Raw genomic sequence first — 24417 nt, 5'->3', positions numbered from 1 at the left:
TAATGCTTTAATAGTGGTCTTAAACTTGAGAACTAATTAACTCTTACTTTGTATTATGTCATCCACAGAGGCCCAACCAATCTGGCACAAAAAAAGATATAGCATAATTGAGTACAGGCCCAATTAGGTGTGCAGAAAAACCTGAGTGTCTGGAATTCTCTGTCTCCTCTACTATAAGTATATCCCAGACACTTCAAGAGAATGAAGTTACTCGTATTTATTCACTTATATTTTTCATTTTACAAAGGAGTCAATTACAAATGTGCTCTTGCTACCTTTCCTGGCTGCTGAGATAACATGGACTTGGACAACTGTATTTTATGTGTGTATGTGTCTCAAATTAACAGTGACAACATCAGCTAAAACAATGCTTCACAGTTCCTCAAAAGCTGATAAACTACCTCTTAATAGGAATAGATTTTGAGGCTTGGGGCATAGTTACATCTGTTTATTTGAGTCTAGTAATCAGATGTCTTCCTTGGTATGAATGAGAGTTTCAGCCAGGTGCAAGAGAAAAACATAAAACTATGAAGCAGCAGGTCCAGATATTTTTCGCAAGTTAACCACCAGGTTATTTAGAAGAGAAGTATTGAATTTTTTATATGAGTAGCTATGTATTTGCAATATTCTTTTAGTTCGGTTTTTAATTTTCTTTCACTTAAAAGCTTAACATTACGCATTCTGTACAATGCTTCTGATTGGTGGCATTTCATGAGAATGCAGTCTTAAAGAGGAAATCATAGAATAGAGGGCTTCGATGCATTTTGAATTTCATTGAATGAATCTTAGAGAAGAACTTGCTCTGCATGTGCATAGCTCAGACTGTCTTATCCTTATTATTCCTCCCTCCTATGAGAGAAACAGACTCTAAGGTTAGACTAAGTGCAGCAGAGCTAATAGAGGTGCGATTACAGGTCATTAAATACCATGACGCCAAAGTGTTTTGTTTCCATTAGGCTGCTTTTGTTCTTTTGAAACCCGTGGTAAGAGGTCAAGGTGAATTGAACTGCAATGTGTAAAAAGCAACCAGCAACTTTTCATACCTTGGCTTTCAAGAGTTCTGAGTAGTGTGAGCCTGAGTTCTCACTTCTTTTCCTTCATGTTTTTAAGGTTTGTTTTATTTTTGAGAAGGGTATAGGAGCCTCACTCCTTCAGGGTAGGATTGTCTGCTCACAGGACACAGGTTTTTTTTTTTTTTTGTGTGTGTGTGTGTGTGTGTGTGTGTGTGTGTATGTGTGTGTATATAAACACATATATATTTAAGTTACTTTATATTAACTAATATATATTATATATTACATAATATAAATAGAATAATAAAATATACTTATATATAATATTGTATTAAATATATATATTTAAGTTACTTTTAAATTTACATCAAGTAAAATTCACTATTTTTTGTGCGTATAGTTCTATGAGTTTTGATATAGAGTCTTGTACCACAACCACAATCAAGATATAGAACAGGACCTTCACCCCAAAAATATTCCTTTGTGCTGCCCTTTTGTGGTCAAAACCTCCTCCATGTCAAACTCCTGGGACAACTTATTTGTTTTTTGTCTTTATAGTTTTACCTTTTCTAGAATTTTAGTATAAATGAAATCATACAGTTTACAGTCTTTTGAGTCTGATTTCTTTTTTCGTTGAGACAGGGTCTCACACTGGTTGTCCAGGCTGGAGTGCGGTGGCACTGCCTTGGCTAACTGCATCCTCCACCTCCTGGGCTCAGGTGATTCTCCCATCTCAGCTTCCTGAGTAGCTGGGATTACAGGCGCACACCACCACATTGGCTAAATTTTTATATTTTTAGCAGAGATGGGGTTTTGCTATGTTGCCCAGGCTGGTCTCAAACTCCTGGACTCAAGAATCTACCTGCCTCAGCCTCCCAGAGTGCTGGGATTACAGGCGTGAGTCACCATGCCCGGCCTTGAGTCTGATTTTTTTTTTTTTTTTTTGAGATGCAGTCTCACTCTGTCGCCCAAGCTGGAGTGCAGTGGCACCATCTCGGTTCACTGCAACCTCTGCCTCCTGGGTTCAAGTGATTCTCCCGCTTCAGCCTCCCTAGTAGCTGGGACTACAGGCGCGTGCTACCACGCCCAGCTATTTTTTTTTGTATTTTTAGTAGAGACGGGGTTTCACCATGTTGGTCAGGATGGTCTTGATCTCCTGACCTCGTTATCCACCCGCCTCGGCCTCCCAAAGTGCTGGGTTTACAGGCGTGAGTCACGGCGCCCGGCCTTGAGTCTCATTTTTTTCACTTAGAGGAGTGCGTTTACATTCATCCTTCTTCTTCTTGTTGTTGTGTGTGTTTATCAGTAGTTTGTTTCTTTTTATTGCTGAGAAGTATTTTGTTGTACCAGGGTAACTCTGGTACAATAAAACACCAGTGAAGAACATTCAGGCTGTTGCCAGTTTTTGATGATTAGGAACAATGCTGCTTTTACTGTGCTCTGGACATAGTTTTTTTGTATAAATGCAAGTTTTCGTTCTTCTAAATACCTAGGAGTGGGATTGCAGATCATAAGGTAAATGTACGTATAACTTTATGAGAAATTACCAAATCGTTTTCCAGAGTGGCTTGACCATTTTGCATGTCCACCACTAGGGTATGAGGGTCCTAGTTACTTCGCATTTTTGCCAGTGCTTGGTATTGATGGTTTTTTTGTTTTTGTTTTTATTTCTTATCCGTTCTAATAGGTGTATAGTGGAATCTCACTGTGGTTTTAACATGTTGAATATCTTTTCATGTGTTATTTGCAATCTGATTATCTTCTTTAGTGAAATATCTGTTCAAATCTTTTTTTTTTTTTTGAGACAGGGTCTTACTCTGTCACCCAGATTGGAGTGAAGTGAACAATCATAGTTCACAGCAGCCTCTAACTTCTGGGCTCAAGTGATCCTCCTGCCTCAGCCTGCCAAGTAGCTGGGACTACTGGTGCACACCACCACACCCAGCTAATTTTTTAGTTTTAGTTGTTTTTTTTTCTGTAGAGTCTTGCTATGTTGCCCAGTTTCGTTCATCGTTATTTTTTTTTTAACTGGACAGTTGCTTTCTTATTGTTGTTTTTGAGAGTTCATTTTAAATTAAGGATTTAAGCCCTTTATTAGATTTGTGATTATCAGGTATTTTCATTAGGTTGTGTTTTTCATTCCCTTAGCCATCTTTTATGGAGAAAAAGATTTTAGTTTTGATGAAGTACAATTGATCAACTTTTTTCTGTTATGGGTCATACTCTTGCTGTCACAGTTAAGAATTTTTTCCTAATTCAAATTTCTGAAAATTTTTTTTTGTGTTTTCGTTTTTCATAATATTTGTAATTTTATGTTTTACATTTAGGTCTATGATTCACTTCAAGTTAATTTTGTATAATTCAAATTTATGAAAAATCTCTTTTGTGTTTTCTTTTTTCAAAATATTTGTAATTTTGTGTTTACATTTAGATCTATGATTCACTTCAAGTTAATTTTGTATAAGATATGAGGTGTGGGTCAAGCTATGTATTTTTTGGCATATGAATGTCCGATTGTATTAACACAATCTGTTGGAAGGATTATCATTTTTGTATAAAATTGCCTTTGCACTTGTACTAAAAATCATTTGACTTGTATACCATAATTTAGTACCACTAATATCATATTGTCTTGACTGATACAGCTTTAGTGTAAGTCATGAAATCAAGTAGTGTGAATCTTCTAAATTTGTTCTTCTTTTAAAAAAATGTTTTCTAGGTCATTTATCTTTCCACACAAATTTTAGAATCAGCTTGACAGTATTTATGAAAACCCTGCTGGGATTTTACTTGGGGTATGTGTTCAATCTATAGATAAATTTGGAAAAAATTGATATCTAAACAATACCGAGCCTTCCAGAAGAAGTGAGCCTTATTTAGCTCTTCCTTGATTTCTCTTATTTGGCTCTTGTTTGATTTCTCTTTGAAAACCACCAAACAGATTTTGCATATTTTTGTTAGATTAATATCTAGGTATTTCATTTTTAGGGCCATTATAAATGGAACTTTGAAAAATGCCTTTTTCCAATTTTCATTGCTAGTATATAAATATATGCTGGATTGATTTTTGCATATTGACATGTGTCTTACAAATTTGCTAAACTCATTTCTTACTTCTAGAAGGTTTTTGGAAAATTATTTAGGTTTTCTATATCAATCATGACATCTATGAATAGGATAATTTTATTTCTTCATTTCCAGTCAATGTGCCTTTTATTTCTTTTACTTACCTTGTTGAACTGGCTAGGGTTTCGGTACTATGCCAAATAGGAGTTGCGGGAGCAAACGTCTTTGTGTTCTTCCTTACATTGGTGGGAAAAGACGTAGTCTTCATTATTACATGTGTTAGCTGTAGTTTTTTAAATAGATACTCTTTATCAGGTTAAGGAAATTCTCTTTTTTCTTAGTTTGCTGAGAGTGTTTATTATAGATGAGTTTCAGTTTTTTCAAATGCTTTTCCTGCCTCGTTTAATATGATCATATGATTTTTCTCCTATCGTTTGTTAGTATGGTGAATGATATTGATTGAATTTTGAATGTTGAGCCAGCCTTCCATTTCCAGGATTAACCCCACTTAACTGTAAGACATTTCTCTTTTTTGCATACTGTTGGATTAAATTTGCTAATATTTTGTTGAGAATTTTTACATATATGTACATGAGAGGCATTCATCTGTAGTTTTCTTTTTCTATACTGCCTTTCTCCTGCTTGGTGTCAGTGTATTTTTGGCCTCAAAAATGTCAAAAATTCTCAATTTAAGGCTCTCAGAATGTACTGATGGTATTGTAGTGTTATATTTAAGTTAACGGAAATTAATGATCAGCTGTGGAACAATACTGTTCCATCGAGAGGATAGTAGTCTAGAAATATGTAATAAACAAAAACAAGTGAAACACATAATTGATCAAGTTTAATGAACTGGGCTCAAAAAATTGATTGTTTATCATGCAATCCAAATGTGATGTGAATTAAGAAACCACATCCAGCCAGAAAGACTGCTCATTCTCACCCCACTGTAATCAGGTTTTACTTATACAAGGAGTCCATCTGGTAATTTTTCCATGAACTGATAAGGGTGTGTTCCTTTGGTGTTTCCATCTGTCCTGAGCAGCATAATAGGTAAGTTCCATAGAGAGATGAATTTTCCACTGTTGGTGGAAACCCATATTTATCTTTCTGTCCAGTTGACAATACAGCTGTAAGTTGTTTTAATGATATTATGATGTCAAATATAAGAATATTAGCTAAAGAAAGAGAGCTCTAAACTCCGAAATTAGAGTAAGATAGGCTAGTATTGTAGAAGTCAGCCCCTTTCATCTAGGCACAATGTGAGAGGTCAGGAAAGCATATCATAATGGTTATGAAAGTGAACTCTGCCCTTAGATTGTCTGGTTTGAACTTGTGAGCTGGCTGACGTTAGGTAAGTCACTAAACATTATATTGGACGTTTTAAACACAACTAGTTTAAAGGTCCTTTCAATTTCTCTCTTATCTCTAGTGTCTCAGATGTGAATTCTCTGTTTTTGGGGGTCTGAGCCTTTGGAATTTCTTTTCTTTCTTGGACTCCCTCATGTTATATCCTTAAATTCCTCACTTTGCTAGGAAAAATTTCCTCTCTAGTCCATTGTGTGCACTGGCTGTGGTTCCATCTCTATGGAGTGATTTTTGGTAATCCCAGATCATATCTGATTGAATTAGCAGGTTCTAAGCCATTTTTCGTGTCAACTTTTTAGCTTGAGATTTCTGAACCACATAAAATTGAGGCTTCCACATAAACCATACAGGCTCTGGGGTCTTTGGCGGGTAACTCTGTATCCATTCATGACCTGAGATTGATAATTAATTTCTAGATGAGCCCATGGTTAGCAGGTGGACATTTTTTCTTCTCTGTTAAAAATCTCAGTGACAGAGATGTGTGCTCCCAGCATCATTTTGCCCATGGAGCTTCAATTCTTTCTTATCACCTTTGACTCCCTCTCAGTTGACAGCACTTGTAGATTCTTTGTTGTGTTAGAGCTGAAAAAGTTACAAAAAGGATCTTTAATGTATCGAAGGGTTAGCAGAAACTAGATGAGATCCAAGAGGAACAAGTAAAAGCAAAGAAGAATAACTATGGACTGAAATGATAATACTGAGCAAACATAAAATTGAGGGTTACCTTGGAGGCAAATACCAATACCAGTGCAGAGATCACGAGCTTGGTCTCTGTCTCAACTGGAAACCTCTCCATTAAGTAAAAGCCTTGGAAGGAAGCTAAAGTGGTTTCAGATCAGTAATCCCTCTAGCTTCTTTCTGGAGAAAAGCATTTCCAGGTCAGGCCCCCACGATCAAGTGAAACAAAATGTATATGTATAATCAAAACTTACTGAATACCCAAGGCAACAAGCCACATGACTGAAAGTCAATAAAAACAACAAACAACAAATTAGGGATCTAGCAACTAAAAATGTAATAGTTGAAACACAAAACTCAATTAACAGGTTGAACACAAAAGAGAGGATTAATGAATTGGAAGGTATGTCTAAAGAAACTATTCAGAGCATGAAGCATACGGAGACAAAAAAATGAAAAATACAAGAGTTAAGAGATATAGAGGATGCAATAAGAACACATAAGCAATCTTGAGCAAAAAGAACAAAACTGGAGGCATCACATTCCCTGATTTCAAAATCTACTATAAAGCTACAGGAATAATAAAACAGCATGGTACTGGTATAAAAACAGACACATACACCAGTGGAACAGAATAGAAAGCCTAGAAATAAATCTACCAGTTTATGGTCAACTGATTTTTGACAGATGCCAAGAACACACAACAAGGAAAGGGCCAGTTACTTTAATAAATGATGTCGGGAAAACGGAATATTCACATGCAGAAGGATAAAATCAGACCCTCATCTCACATAATATATAAAAATTAACTCAAATGGATTAAAGATTTAAACATAAGACCTGAAGTTGTAAAACCCCTGGATAAAGCATGGGAAAACTCCATGACGTTGGTCTGGACAATGTTTTGTATATGAACCCCAAAGCACAGGCAAATGAAAGCAAAAACAGACAAATGGAATTACATCAAACCGAAAGCTTCTGAACAGCAAAGGAAACAGTTAACAGAATGAAGAGATACTGTAAGGAAAAGAAGAAAATATTTGCAAACAATTCACTAATAAGGGGTTAATATCCAAAATATGTAAGGAACTCAAAGAACTCAAGAGCAAGAAAACAAATAACCCAATTAACAAATGGGCAAAGGACCTGAGTAGACATTTCTCAAAAGAAGACATACAGACTGGTGTATAAAAATATGCTTAACATCACCAATCATTAGGGAAATGCAAATTAAAACCACAATGAGATATCACCTCACCCTATCAGAATGGCTATTATCAAAAAAGATGAAAAATAACAAGTGTCAGTGAAGATGTGAAGAAAAGGGAACTCTTACACACTGTTGGAGGGAAGGTGTATAAGTACAGCCCTTTTGGAAACAGTATTGTGGTTCCTCAAAAATTTAAAAATAGAGATATCATATGAGCTAGCAGTCCCACTGTTGGGTGTATATCCCAAAGAAAGAAAATCATTTTATCAAAGAGATAGCTGCATTCCCATGTTTACTGCAGCACTATTCATAATAGTCAAGGTATTAAATCAACATAAGTGTCCATCAGCAGATGAATTGATAAAGAAAATGTGGTATATGTACAATAGAATACTGTTTAGCTGTTAAAAAAAAGTAGGAAATCCTATCATTTGTACAAATGGATGAACCTGAAGGACATTGTGTTGTATAAAAGAAGTCAGGCAGAGATGGTAACTATTACATGACTTCACTTATATGTGGAATCTCAAAACATTGAGCTCATAGAAGGAGAAAATAGAATGGTGGTTACCAGAGACTGGGGTTTGGGAAGATTATAGAAATGTTGGTCAAAGGATACAAAATTTCAGTTAGACAGGTGGAATAAATTCAAGAGATTATTGTACAACATGTATAGACTATAGCTAATAATGTATACTTGAAAATTACTAGGAGAATAGATTTCGTGTTCTCACCAGAAAACAAGTATGTGAGGTAATGCATATATTAATTATCCTGAATAGCCCTTCCACAATGTATACATACATCAAAACATTATGTTATACACCATACATGTATAATTTTTACTTGTCAACTGAAGTAAATAAATAGTGTCCAACAGACACAACATGAAATGCCAAAAATGGTGGGCAGATACATGTGAAATACTCCTTGGACAATTGATAAAGGATGAAAAAATAACACACATCAAGTATTCAATTAGAGATGTATTTTGAGAGAATGAAGGAAAAGTAGTCTGCAAATAATTAGTGGCTGATAATTTTACATAAGTTGCATATGCACAATTGAGAACATATGTAATAAAGTATGTATGTAATAATATGTATGATGTAGATATCAATATATTTCCTAGCTATGTCCACTATAAAGGTCTAGAAAAAAATTATCAGACATCCAGTAGCAAAATAAATCTTCAGTGTTAAAATTGTGGTTTTGATTGCGAATGAGAATCTTTAGCATCAAAGTTGTGGTTTTGTCATTTTCCCACTAAAAGAATCCAAACATCTTTGAGAAATGCATGGGTCCAAGCGTGGATCAAGAAATGTAGAATATCAGCCTGGAACATCTTACATTAGGTAGTAAAGAAGCTCTCATGACTAATTATAGGGTCTTGTGATTGGTTCCTGCCTGTCGAACCAATTTTAAAAGGCCACTGTTAGTGGGACAATTTGAGCAGGATAATAATTGCAATAAATGGAAATCCATCAAATATTTAAATGCGTGAGTTCATGATGATAAGAAAATAATTAGAGACTCAGGGAACTCCTCTTTAAAAATGATATTTAAGGCCGGGCGCGGTGGCTCACGCCTGTAAACCCGGCACTTTGGGAGGCCAAGGCGGGCGGATCACGAGGTCAGGAGATCGAGACCATCCTGGCTAACACGGTGAAACCCCGTCTCCACCAAAAATACAAAAAAATTAGCCGGGCGAGGTGGCGGGCGCCTGTAGTCCCAGCTACGCGGGAGGCCGAGGCAGGAGAATGGCGTGAACCCCGGGGGAGCAGAGCCTGCAGTGAGCCGAGATCGCGCCACTGCACTCCAGCCTGGGTGAAAGAGCGAGACTCTGTCTCAAAAATAAATAAATAAATAAAAATAAAAAGCAAAAAATAAAAATGATAGTTAATTGGAAATGGAAGGGTAAGTAAGATAGAGCCAGTGAGAATGCCACAGATAGTATATGTGCACAGTATGAGGATGGAAGGATTCAGTCCTGTGTATTGGGAGACAAGTGAGTGGACAGGAGAGGGGTTCAAAATGAGGTTGGGGAATTACGCATGGCCAGTCATTTCAGGATCATTTAGTCACGCTAAGGATTTGGTCTTTCAATTCTAAACATAATGGGAACTTCTTGGAAAGTTTCCTGCAAGTAAGAGTCATGATCAAATTTGCATTCTTAAAAGATCACCTTGGCTGCTATGTGGCCAATGGATTGGAGGGGTCAAGAGCAGAATCACAGAAGGGGAGAGCTCAGGGCCACTGCAGGTGAGAGATGAAGCTGGCTAGACCTGACAAGCACTTGTGGGGTGCAATTCTCTCTCAACATGAAAAAAAAAAACATTTAAGAAAGACCCTTTGCTCTCTGGAGTAACTTCATAACTTGCCATGTCCTACGTATCTGATAAAATGAGCCCTCTTGTCCTTATTCCACTGTTATCGATAACTGGTTTTCTCCAACAGAAGGTAGATTCCATGTAATGTTTATACTTATAGTAAAAAATTGGTAGGTCCTCTTCAAAGAACAGCTGTCTAGTAGAGTTATATCACTTTGCTTTTAAAGTCTTCTGAGCAGATAAAATTGCCTACATTATACTTCGTTTTTACCTTTTCTGATGCAAACTATAGACCTTCAAAAAAAGCATGTTGCAATAGAGATTTTGTGTTTCTTACTGAGCTCACATATATAGAAAAAAACTTGTTTGTATGTAAAAAGGAGTTATTCTCCCCTAGAGAAACACCATGAGCAGGGCTAATAATCAGCTGAGACACCCAATATGACAATGTCAGTTAATGGCTAGTGTCCATTAGTTGCCGCATCTGTTCCGACTGGTCAGTGTCTATGCGCTCATGGTTGTTAAGTATTTAAAACTCATTCTGTTCATGAATATTGAATCATATTTGCAATTTTCATTTGGAATACATTTTAATTCATTCACCTTCTATGTGATTGGAATTAGAGGGAGAGAATAGACAACATTCAGAAATGCCACATACAATCCTTTCTTTGGAGAGGCAAGGAAAGATTGCTAAAGAGATTTATTGTAGACACATTATAGGCTGTCTCTTCTTGCATTCTCTGGTTTTTGGTATGCTTGGTTATTCTCCATGAAGAAACATTCTATGTGCCTTGCCTCTCTTATGCTTTTCCTCCTTTCTTTGGCACAATATTATTGTTCTGTTTTTAAAAAGGAGACTATAATTTTTCAAAAATTTCAAGTTATATTTTAGATATAGAGGGTACATGAGCAGAGGGACCACTATATATATATATATATATGTTTACCATATTGTATTTAAGAGAAAAAAAGAATAAACAAAATAATTTATTTCACCCTGAGTCGTTATAGATCTATTCATCAAAGTTCATAGCATTAATTATCCCTTTTTTCCCCTTGTTGAGTGAGTGTACATTTTCTACCATTTCTGCCAAACCCCTGGTAATTCGTTAGGTTCCTTTCAGAGGTGTGGCGCTTTGGATGTTTTCAATGGGAGCATTCTTTAAGGATGGCTTTGTGCTGTGAACTCTGTTAATAATGCTTTGGACCAAATCTATTGAACAAATGTATCAAGCTTAAAAATATTATTAATAATCAAAGATAAAGTCTGGCTACAAAGATATTTAGACTTCTTGAATGGCTTCTAAATTGGTGATAACACTTATTTTCTTGTGGGTCTCATATACTGTCTCAGAAGCAAACTTCGAAAGAGGAATCCCCAAAATATGTTGAGCCTCAGTACATTTCTTTATTTAATTTACTTTTTGACACAGGGTCTGACTCTGTTGCTTAGGCTGGAGTTCAGTGGCACAATCTTGGCTTGTTGCAACCTCTGCCTCCTGAGTTCAAGCGATTATTGTGCCTCAGCCTCTTGAGTAGCTGGGGCTACAGATACGCGCCACCATGCCTAGCTAATTTTTTGTATTTTAGTAGGCACAAGATTTCACCATGTTGCCCAGGTTGGTTTTGAACTCCTGAGCTCAGGCAATCCACCCACCTCAGCCTCTCAGTGTTAGGATTATAGGAGTGAGACAACATCAAACCTCAATACCTTTAGATCTCAATGGTTTTCCAGTGTGACAACTGAAAAATGATACTCATTTGGATGTGTAAATTATAGAGTTTGCTTTATACTTTATGCTATGTTCTCACCATATACTGTCAGATGCATTATTGGGATTAAAGACTCTCCAAGTAAAATGTCATACATAGGATATCATCTTTCAATTTCACTTTATAAGTCTCCTGGTCTGCCTACCTCCAATCTTCTAGTATAATAAAAAAAAATTCAATCGTGGTGGGAAGACAATAATTTCAATTACTTTAAATAATTCAAATTTTTTAAATCACAGAGTTTATATTTTCAATGATGGATGAGAGTTGGATATTAGATATTAAGAACATATTTTTTAACTTTACAGTAATTTTCATCTATGTTTAGACAGTGAAAAATTATGCTTCAGGTAGTCATATTAAGTACCTGCAATGCTCAGCTTACAGATGCAACTATTTAACAAATATGATTTTATTTTTCTATAAGTGAACTTAAGTTATATTTCAAGTTCCCCATTTCATCTGTTTGAAATTCAATCTTGGTCAATGGGATGGTTGATTTTAGGTGTCAACTTGACTGGGTTAAGGGTTACCCAGACAGCTGGTAAAGCATTATGTCTGGACACATCTCTGAGGGTGTTTCCAGAAGAGGTTGGCATCTGAATCAGTGGGCTGAGTAAGGAAGATCTGCCCTTACCCAAGGTGGGCAGGCACCATTGTATTTGTTGAGGTCCTTGCTAGGACAAAAAGGCAGAGGAAAGATGGATTTGCCCTCTCTTCTGGAGCTGGGACAACCATCTTTTTTTTTTTTTTTTTTTTTTTTTTTCTTTTGAGACGGAGTCTTGCTCTGTCGCCCAGGCTGGAGTGCAGTGGCGCGATCTCCACTCACTGCAAGCTCCACCTCCCAGGTTCATGCCATTCTCCTGCCTCAGCTTCCCGATTAAGTGGGACTACAGGCACCCACCACCACGCCTGGCTAATTCTTTTTAGTATTTTTAGTAGAGATGGGGTTTCACCATGTTAGCAAGGATGGTCTCGATCTCCTGAGCTCGTGATCTGCCCACCTCGGCCTCCCAAAGTGCTGGGACTGCAGGCGTGAGCCACCGCGCCTGGCCACAACCATCTTTATCTGCCCTTGAATATCAGAATTCCAGGGTCTTAGACCTTTGGGTTCTGACACTTATACCAGCAGCACTCAGTTTCTTAGGCCTCAGCCTTAGGCTGAGACTTACGGCACTGGCTGCACTGGTTTTCAGGCATTTGGACTCAACTGTATTGTACCACCAGTTTCCTTGGTTCTCCGCTTGCAGATGACACACACTGGGACTTGGCCTCCATAATCATGTGAGCCAATTGCCACAATAAATCCCCTCTTTGTCTGTCTGTCTATCTATCTATCTATCTATCTATCTATCTATCTATCTATCTATCTATCTATCTATCATCTAATCTATCTATCTATCCTATTGTCTCTCTTTCTTAGGAGCACCCTAACAGTCAATTTGGAGTTTCTTCCATTGTTTCAAGGTCTTTTCCAAGTCAATTCAGGATCTTCCCAAATCCCATGTTTTCTTCTGGGTTCTAGAGCTTCAAAAGGCCCAAGATCTTGCTGTGGTTATTTTGACATCTGCCTTGGAAGTATTTGCTGTGACATCACTGTTTGTTTAGTCCTCCACAGGTTGTGACCATGTCTTCCTTGTGTTATGTATCAGATCTCTTCAAATCTGCTTGGCAATTTGTGAGCTCCTCTTGTGAGACAAGAGACGTGTGGCTCTTCTCTTGTGCCATTCTAGGTCCACAGGGGATTTTCAAATTTGTCTCAGCCTTTTTTTGGCTGAATACCTTATGGAGCCATTACTATTCAAATGCTATCATGCTAAGGAGGGTACAGAATATTTTTTTAAAATGCCCTCCCTTACTAAGTTCCACGTCACAGGCTCCATTGAAATCCCTAAACTTGTCTGAAGATGTGCAGCCTTCCTTCTGCCTAACTTGGCCTATGGTTTGGGGAAGGTACATGGCCCTTTCCCAAAAAGCCAGGAACATCTAATTGTCTTCTCCCTGATTTTTCTCTTCTTTTCCAGCCCAGATAATCTTTATCTTATCTAAAATGGGAAAGAAAGAAACAAACCCTGGATTTCACAACTTTAATGTTTATGCAAAGGACTTTGACTTTTAAAGTGAAAGTCAGTGATTTACTTCTTCCTTCTTTCCTTTCTAGAGGCCGTGAATCTAAAAGAGACTTTATTAGTGGAGTTAGAATCACATGGGTAAAAAAGAATTACTAGAAATGAAAAGAAACAACTCAGTGATACAATATCTAAGTATGAGCAGTATGCCCGTTAACACGTGGATTTCCACAGCCTACAGATTTTGAAACTGAAGTAGCTGGCCCTGAAATATGAGCCTTTTGTTTCAATGGAGCTATTGCTACTGTAAAACAACTGTATAAATCCTTTCCAAAAAATCCCTTCTTGCATTTTAGGAACTTTCTCTAAGGCTTGTTATTATTATTTTTTGTATCTTTTTTTCCTGTATGGTGAGAGAATGAAATTTGTTCTTGGAAATACATAAGCTCTTTGGGCTCCGGCCAGCGCTCTACTACAAAGGAATCTTCCTGTGCACTTTTCTTGACAAAGAGAACCCTGCCATATAATCCAGCTGTGCATAACTGAATGTGCCAGTTCAGTAATCCTTTAATGAATCACCTTTTAAAATCTGCCCCTCAGCCATAAATATGTCACTTCAACATCATTTTATACTCTGAACTGAGTTACATTAAAGCAGTTAGAGCATGGAAAGAGGCAAGAGTATTTTACATTAAATCACTGGACAACAATCATAATCAATAGTTGAGTGCCCTAGTTAGTGAGCCCGACCATGTTATAAACTGATTTGGCATCGAAGACTCTTCTAGCTAAAGTCCAGCAACCAGTGAATGTCATTGCGTAAGCACCAAATTCCTGAATTTGTTTTGACATATATTCTCATCAATAATGGCAATGATGCGGAACAATTGCACAATTTTAAAAATAAAATTTTTGGTTTGCAAAACACTTGGCTTTCCAGGTGAAGAAATTTGCATGAGAGGTGGCTCAAAGCTATGTTGATTTAGATGCAGCTTTTATCTGAGATGTGTCCAACCTAAATCCCACATTATGATCTATTTTGTTTTGCTTTGTCTCCCCTCCACTTCACCTTGCTGCCTTTAATGTTCTTGTCATTAGGACACAAAAGAGGAGAAGGATGAAATCTGCATACCTAGCTCTGAGGATTTTCCTAACCATTGCCAGGAAAATCTGGCAGAGTGCAGAAGTAAAACTGCTGCCAAGGAGTAGGCAGGAGAAAGGAAACATGGTCCTTTATGGATGGGGCATTTATTTTGCTTCTGGCAGAGTAAGGTGGCATGAACTTCCTAAGGCAGGTATAAGGATCTGAGTGGAGCAAGTGCTTCTGCACTGACACCTGACACCCTGTGGACTCACTAGAACTACCACATGTTCCATGTGGAACAAGGGTAACAAGAGACACATGGAATAAAACAATCTTTGAATGGGGCCAGTATTTGGTTAAGGACTTCCAGGCTGGAGCCAAGCCTAGGACTATCCCTGGTGTCAAGGCTGCATCCATATCAGCCTCTCATAGGGTTATTGCACAGTTTTAAGAGGTCCAGTATTGCAGGAGCCCAGTTCATTTATGCAGTGAACAATATGTTTCTAATCCTAGCATTCAAAGCTGTAAAAGCCTATGCCGTCTTTCATACTTCTAACATTGCTTTCATACAAAAACACTTGCTATAGCCCAGGTTATTGAAGGAGTAGGCTTAAAGATGTCTTGCAATATTTTGCCATAATTTTTTTCATGTTATTGTTCTGACATCTCAAAATCTTACCTATATACTAAGTGCCACCTCCTTTATAAAGCTTTTCATGCCTGGAATTCCCATTGAATAAATGTTGCTTAAATATCAAAGAGCCCTAAATGAGAAAAACAAAACAAAACAAAACATGTCAGCAAATAATTTTTATACACTGTGCAGGAGACTATCTTAGTACTTATCAAACATGTTTTAGTGATATATAAAACCAAAACCAATTGCCCCACTCTTGTCTTTATATCCATCTCCACCCACCAGAGCTAACAAATTTAATAGCCTATGGACTAAACTACATCTTTCTTCTTGCTCAAACAAATATATGTCTATAAAACATATGCTCATTATGTATCTACAGGAGTTTTTTTTTTTACTGAAATAAAACTGTATTATACATATTATGTTGCAATTTGTGAATTTAGCCTTATAATACGTCTTGGACATAAATTTGTTAAAAGCTAAGCTATCTGATGGTTAAGTGCCAAGGTTTTAGGGTCACAGTGCCTGGGTTCAAATCCAAACCCTGGACCTAAATAATCATATAACTGTTGATAAATTACTTACTTAACCTCTTAATTTTCTCATTGGTTAAATGAGGATTATATTTTCAATATTATTGTGGGATTATGGTGGTGGTTAAATAAGTTCAGACATATAAAGTACTCTAGAAGAGCACACTCAATAAAGGTGCTATGCATTGCTCCTCCAGGTCAGAAAATATGCATACACACAGACTTTTATACTTTTACGTAAGTGATATTATTATAAGGCTTTCTTTTCAGTATAACGTTTTCTTTCCTTTTTCTGTTTCCTTATTTGTTCCCTATTCCCTGTCTTCACTCTCCTATATTTACCGCTCCTACACCACTTACTTTAAGTAATATAAATATTAATACCTGTAAACTCCCTGAACTAGTGTGGACTAATATATGTTATTCTGTATTATTTCAAATGATTACCTAAATTTATGTCACATTATATATTATGTGCATACATATACACATATATGTGGGTATGTTTTTGTCATTATTTGCACTACAGAAATAAACCATATTGTACACAATTTTTCTTGCATCTTACTTTTTTCTGAATCAGTAATAACTTTTGGAAATCCATTAGGTCCGAAAGTATAGCTGAATAATATTCTGTGCTGTGGATTACCATGATTTATTCCTTTGTGTACATATTTTTGCCACTACAAAGAGTGCTGCAATAAACATCTGGATTCATGTGTCCTTATTTACTGGCAGCTGTATTTCTATGGAATATATACCAAGGAGTGGGATTGCTTGGTCAAAAGGTTTATGTATTTTTACATTTTAATAAATGTTGCCCAATCGCTTTCTTAAAAAGCTGTACCAATTTACATTTTTAGCAGCAATGTAGAACATGCTTTGTTCCACATATCCCTACCAACAGTGTTATCACTATTTAAAATTTGTGTTGGCCTCTTAGGGTTAAAGTGATCATTTATTATTACTTCAGTTTCTGTTTCCGTGTTAGTGAATTTAAAATATATATACACACATTTTTTGGCCATTTGGAGTTGCTCAACTGTGAATAGCTTATTTATATCTGTTGCTCATTTTTCCCGTCAGGTGGTTGTTTGTTTCTTATCCATTTTTAAAGCTCTCTTCATTTAATTATAGCTTTTAAACTCTTATCTGTCGTCTGCATTGCAAACATGTTTCCTACATCTACCATTTGTTTACTGTCTTTATTAATAATATCTTCTGCTACACAAGTTTTTTATTAGCTTCTTTCCTGGTCTTCCGCAGAAATCCTAGTAAAACAGTAATATCATATTTATATTTAACACTTTAATCCATTTGATGTTTTTGTAAATAACATGATACAGGTTTATTAATTTTTTTAGAATGAATACTTGGTTTGGGGAGAAATTTTTTAAATAGGTCACCTTTTTTTCTCCCTGAAATTGAATAACCCCTGGACCAATATTCAATTCTAATGTATACACTCTGTCTTTTCTGGATTCTTTCTCTGTTCCACTGATTTACTTTTTCGTATATCTGCCATCCCTATATTGTTTTGATTTCAGTAGCTTTATGGTATATCCTGATACCTGGTTAGGCAAATATCCCTTTATTCTAATTTTAGTTTATCCATAGGCATTTTCATTCCATATGAACTTTAAGTTTTTATGCAATTGAAGTTGAAATGAAACATAACTGGATCTTGGGATTCTATTGAGAATGACATCATGTGTGTGTGTGTGTATGTGTAAACAAACATATACATACATCTTTATCTTAGGAAGACTAATTTTTATGTTAATTTGTTCCATTTGAAAACAGGGCATGTAATTTTATTTTTTCAGATCATTTTTCATTCTTACAACAGGATTTACAGCTTTCATGGGCTCTATCCCTCGCTTATTCTATTTAGTTTACATGGTCATTTTCAAGGCATTTTTTTTCTCCTTTCTTTTTCCAAGTATGTTATCAGGAAGGAAAAATTTATTAAGTCTGCTTACCTTGTTTATACACAGTTGTTCTATCAAATATTCTTATCAGTGCCAGTAGTTTTTTTCTGTTTGTAAATCTCTTGGATTTTTAAGTACATAATCATATCAGCAAAATGGAGATCATTTTTTCTCTTCATTTACAATATTTCTAACAACTCATTTCCTTATCTCATTGTTTTCATTGGAGTTCACAAATTAATATTGAATAAATACAGTGATAACAAGCTTTCTGCTTGATTCCTGGGTTTTATTGGATTCTTTCTATCGTTTTGATGTTGAGAATACATTGACTCTTGGTTTTGGTAAATATTGGAAATATTTCCATTATTAACTTTTCTGTTACCTAAAGATTTTTATTGGGATTAGATGTTAAATATTATCAAATGTCATTCCAACATCTATTAATGTGATCATATGAGATATTCTGGAATTTGCTGAAATACTAAATTATGTGGATGCTCATTTGAACCTCTTGCACACCCAGAGTAAACCCTACTTGGCCAGTTTGGGGTTTTCTGTTGACATACAGCTGGGTTCTATTTGTTAATATTCTATTTAAAATATTCATGTGTACATTCCTCCGTGTGATTGCTCTATTTCAATCATGTTCATACTTAATTTATGCTAGATATATATAAAATTGGGAAGCTTTCCATATTTTCTGTAGTATAGATAGAATAAATTTCATTTTTTAAAAGGAGGTTTGATAGACCTCATCTATGAGACTATCTGGTGGATCTTACTTGCCTTCCATTCACTTCTGTAGAAATCGGCCAACACAAGTTTCTTTACTTTACATTGATAACTTTGAATTTCACTAAATGTGAAATTTCAAGTTAAATGCCATAGATTTGTTCACAATATATCTTTATATTATTTTAATTCTTTCTGGAGTTGTGTGTGGTTGTCTCGTTTCTCATTCCTAAAAATATTGTTTTTTCTTTTTTTTTCTTTTGGAACTAAGATTAACATATTTATCTAATTTAATGTTCTTTAAAAATAGCTTGGGCTGGGCGCGGTGGCTCCCGCCTGTAATCCCAGCACTTTGGGAGGCCGAGATGGGTGGATCACCTGAGGTCAGGGTTCGAAACCAGCCTGGCCAACGTGGTGAAACCCCAACTCTACTAAAAATACAAAACTCAGCCGAGCGTGGTGGCGGGTCTGTAATCCCAGTTACTCAGGAGGCTGAGGCAGGAGAATCGCTTGAACCTGGGAGGTGGAGGTTGCAGTGAGCTGAGATTGTGCCATTGCGCTCCAGCCTGGGCGACAAGGGCAAAACTCTGTCTCAAAAAATAAAATAAAATAAAAAAATAAAAGAATAACTTTTGGGATTCTGTCTCAATTTTATTATTATATTTTATAAGATGTTTGCACTTTAATCTCAGCATCATGTTTCTTAATTTCCTCCTTCTACTTTGTCTTGTTTTGTCATTGTCGTTTTAATTCTTATGAAGCCTACTAACCTAAATTACTTTTAGTTCTTCCTCTTTAATAACAGAGACATTTAAAAACTATGCATATATCTTTGAATAAAATTTTCATGTTTGACCTATTATATTCAGTGAAATGCACAAATCATAAATGTACAGTTCAGTTTTGATAAATGCATTTACCATGTGACTTATATCCCATTAAGATAAAGAAAATTTTCACCACCTCAGAGAGTTCACTCATGACCTTTTCTAGGAAATCCCTTCCCACTCCCAGGCAACATTGTTCTGATTTCTATACACCATAGACAGATCTTGCTGTGTTTGAATTTCATATAAATTGAATAATTTAATAATTCATTTAAATGTAAGCTTTATTTCATTTAGAATAATGTTTTTGAAATTCACTTATTTTAAAACACAGTCTTTTTTTTTTTTTAGAAGAGTTTTAAGTTCACAGCAAAATTCACTGAAGGGTACAGAAATTTCCCACATACCCCTTACCCCTGCCTCCATACATGAAAAGCTTCCTGCAATATCAACATCCCCCACCAGACTTTTTTTAAAATTGGCAAACCTACGTTGATACATCATTATCTCCCAGAGTTGATAATTTAATTTAGGGTTCACTTTTGGTGTTGTACATCCTATGACTTTGAACAAAATCCACCAGCATAGTAATCATACAGAGGAGTTTCATTTTCACTGCCCTAAAAATTCTCTGTATTTCACCTATTCATCCCTCCCTCCCCAACCCCATGGTAACCGCTGATCTTTTTCCTATCCCCATAGTTTTGCCTTTTCGAGATGTCATATACTTGGAATCACATAGTATATAGTCTATTTGGATTCGTTTCTTTCACTTAGTGGTATTAATTTAAGTGTCGCTCATGTATTTTCATGGCTTGACGGCTCATTTCTGCTTAGTGCTGAATAATATTCTGTTAAGTATTTATATAAATAACAGAATATATTTAGATATTTAAATATAAATATATCCAAATATATCAAATATATTTATATATTTAATATACAGATATAAATATTTGATATATTTAACATATTTGGATATATTTAAATTTCCATAACAGAATATTATTTTTAAAATTAAATTACTATCACTTAATATGATTATTAATATGAAACAAATTAATATCATTAAGTAAAAGAAGCCAATCTAAATAAACTCCAGACTGTATGATTCCACAGTGTATTTCCATCCACCTCATGAAAGACATCTTTGTTGCTTGCAAGTTTTGACCATAACAAATAAAGCCTCTATAAACCTCTGTGTAGGTTTTTGTGTGGACATGTTTTTGATTCCTTTGGATAATAAGAAGGAACACGATTACTGGATCATATGGTAGGAGTATGTTTAGCTTTGTGAGAAATTGCCAAACTGTCTTCCAAAGTGGCTGTACTGTTTTTCAAGCCAGAAATGAACAAGGGTTCTTGTTATTCCACATCCTTGCCAGCATTTGATGCTGTCAGTGTTCTGGATTTGGGCCATTCTAAGAGGTAGTATCTTATTGTTATCTTAATTTGCATTTTCCTGATGAAATGTAATATGAAGCATCTTTTCATATGCTTATTTGTCATTTGTGTATCTTCTCTGATGAGGTGTCTGTTACAGTCTTTGACCCGTTTTTTAATTGGGTTGTCTCTTTTCTCATTGCTGAGTTTTAAGAGTTCTTTTATTTTGGAATACAGTCCGTTATCAGATACATCCATTGCAAATATTTTCTCCCAGCTTGTGGCTTGTCTTTCCCTTCTCTTGACAGTCTCTTTTGCCAAGCAGAAAATTTTAATGTAATAAGCTTTATTGTTTATAAATGCTTTCTATTATGGATTGTGCCTTTGGTATTGTTATCTAAAAAGTCATCACCAAAGCCACAGCCAGCCTGCTTAGTGTTTTAATGATAATAATAACAAATTTTCTATGTTACTTATCTTTTTTTTTGAGACAGAGTTTCACTCTGTGGCCCAGGCTGGAGTGTAGTGGTGTGATCATGGATCACTGCAGCCTCAACCTCCCAGGCTCAAGTAATTCTCCCACCTCAGCCTCCCGAGTAGCTGGGACTACAGGTATGCACCACTATAGCAAACTAATTTTTTTTTTTTTTTTTTTTTAGAGACTGGGTTTGTCATGTTGCCCAGACTGATCTCAAACTCCTGGGCTCAAGTGATCTGTCCACCTCAGCCTCCCAAAGTGCTGGGGATTATAGGCATGAGTGACTACATCCAGCCTCTTGTGTTATCTTTTACAAGTTTTATAGTTTTGTGTTTTACATTCAGTTCTGTGATTTCTTTTGGGTTTTTATGAAGGATGTAAGATCTGCATCTAGATTCAGTTTTTTTTACATGTGGATACTCAGTTGTCCAGCATCATTTGTTGACAAGACCTTTTTTTCTCCATGGTATTTCCTTTGCTTCATTGTGGAAGAACTGTTGACCATATCTATATGGGTCTGTTTCTGGGCTTTCTTTTCTGTTCCATTGATTGATTTGTCTATTCTTTCTCCTTATTGTCTTGATTACTGTAGCTTTATAGTAAGTCTTGAAGTCGGTGATTATCAGTCCTCTGACTTTTTTACCTGCAATATTATGTTGGCTATTCTAGGTCTTTTGCATTGCCACATAAATTTTAGCATCAGTTTGTTGATAGCCACATAATAATTTACTGGGATTTTGGTCAGGATGGCATTGAATCTACAGATTAAGAAGCTGTGAAGGACTGACATCTTGACTATATAGAGTCTTCCTAGCCATGAACATGAAATATCTTTCCCTTTATTTAGCTCTTCGATTTCTTTCATGAGTTTTGCCATTTTCCTCCTAGAGATCTCATATCATTTTTTAGGCTTACACCTAAATATTTTGGGGTGCTAATATAAATAGTACAGGTTGAGTAACCCTAATCTGAAAAGGTGAAATCCAAAATATTCTAAAATCCAAAACGTTTTGAGCACCAACAAGATGCTTCTTATTTTTGGATTAGGGTGCTGAGTTGGCATAATGCAAATTCTTCAAAATCTGAAACAATATGAAATCCTAAATATTTCAGTCCAAAGATTGGAAATAAAGGATATTCAACCTGTATTGTGTTTTTAATTTCAAATTCCACTTGTTCATTACTGGTATATAGGATACCAATTGATTTTTGTATATTAACTTATATTCTGCAACCTTGCTAAGATTGTTCAGTAGTTCCGGGAGTTATTTTTTTAATTCTTTTGGATTTTCTTATTATATTTCTTATTTTACTTTTTAAAATGCTTGTCCTAGAGTTTCCAATATATGTTTACAGTTAATCCAAGTCCACTTTCAAATAACATTATACTACTTCACTGCTAGTGCCAGTACCTTATAATAATACAAAATAATTCTAAATTTTCCCTCCTGTTCTTGTATCATTGCTGTCAATCATTTCACTTGCACATAAGCATACACAATCAAGTACAGTATATTGATGCTATTATTATTTTGAACAAACTGTTATCTGTTACATCAATTAAGGTTTTGTTTTTTTTTTTTTAAAGACAGGCACAGTGGTTCATACCTATAATCCTGGCACATTGGGAGGCAGAGGCAGGAGGATCACTTGAGCCCAGGAGTTTGATACCAGCCGAGGCAACATAGGGAGACCCTGTGTCTACAAAAAATGTTTTAAAATTAGGCGGTATGGTGGCACATGTCTGTGGTCCCAGCTACTAGGAAGGCTGAGGTGGAGAATCGCTTGGGCTCAGTAGTTCAAGGCTGCAGTGAGCTGTGATCATGCCGCTGTACTCCAGCCTGGGTGACAGAATGAGATCCTGTCTCAAAACAAAAACAAAAACAAAACAGTAAACATTTTTTTTTATAATTTTACCTTCACTTATTCTTTCACTTAAACTCTGCCTTTCTGTATGTAGATTCGAGTTTCTGATCCATATCATTTCTCTTCTCTCTAAAATACTTCTTTTAACACTTTCAAGGAAGGCCAACTAACAACAGACTTCTTCAATTTTTGTTTGTCAGAAAAATATTTCTCCTTTACTTTTGAAGGATAATTTCCCAGGGTATGAAATTGAGGTTGGTGGATTTTTTTTCTCTCAGTATTTTAAATATTTCACTCCACTTTCTTCTTGTTTGCATGGTTTTCAAGAAGTTCGATGTAATTATTATTTGTGCTCCTCTGTAGGTAAGGTGTTCTTTTTCCCTCTATCCTCTCTAAGAATTTTTTCTTTATCCTAATTTTTTTTGTAGTTTGAAAATAATATGCCTAGGTGTAGGTTTTTTTGACATTTATCTTGAATGATGTTCTCTGCGATTCCATTAATTTGAAGAAATTCTCTGTCATTATTGTTTCATATATGTCTCCATTTCCTTTCTTTATTCTTTCGATATTCTCATTATATGTAGGTTACACTTTTTGTAGTTGTCCCACAATTCTTGAATTTTCTGTTCTGTTTTTCAGTCTTTTTTTTTTTTCTCTTCACTTTCAGTTTTGGAGGTTTCTATTGACATACTCTCAAGCTCAGAAATTCTTTCCTCATACATGTCCAGTCTATTAATGAGCCCGTCAAAGGCATTCTTCATTTCTGTTACAGTGGTTTTGATCTCTACCAGTTTCTTTTCTTTTATTTCTTTTTTGTTTGTGGTTATTTCTAAAAAAATTAATCTCTCTGCTTACATTGTCTCTGTTCTTACATGGTGTCTACTTCATCAATTAGAGTCCTCAGCATATTAGTCATAGTTGTTCAAATTCCCAATTTGATCATTTCAGCAGCCCTGCCATACTTGAATTTGGTTCTGATGCTTACTCTGTCTCTTTTAACTGTGTTTATTTTTTATTTTTTATTTTTTTTGCCTTTTGGTATGTGATTTTTTTTCTTGAAAGCCAGACATAATGTACTGGGTACAAATAACTGTTGTAAATAGGCTTTTAGTAATGTGGTGGTAAGGTATGAGGGGAGGAGAAGTATTTTACATTGCCATGATTCCATTTCAGTCTTTTAGCAAGCCTGTGCTTCCAACTGTGACTGCGAACTTCACACCTGCTTCTCCGTACCTCAGTAACTCCCCACCCCATTAGATGGGACAGGATGGCTAGAGGCCTGGAGTTGCTTATTTCTCTTCTTCCATGTGGAAGGATAGAGGGGACTGGGGTTGAATATTTAGTCTCTGATAAAACCCCAGCAGGTAGGCTCTGGTTAAATAATTTCTCCTGAGGGCAGATCTTCCCTAGTAAGAACAGAATGCTCTGAT

The sequence above is a fragment of the Nomascus leucogenys genome, chromosome 5, assembly GCF_006542625.1.
Source record: "Nomascus leucogenys isolate Asia chromosome 5, Asia_NLE_v1, whole genome shotgun sequence".
Classification (NCBI taxonomy): Eukaryota; Metazoa; Chordata; class Mammalia; order Primates; family Hylobatidae; genus Nomascus; species Nomascus leucogenys.
The sequence above is the reverse complement of the archived record's forward strand: the minus strand, read 5'-3'. Positions refer to the sequence as shown.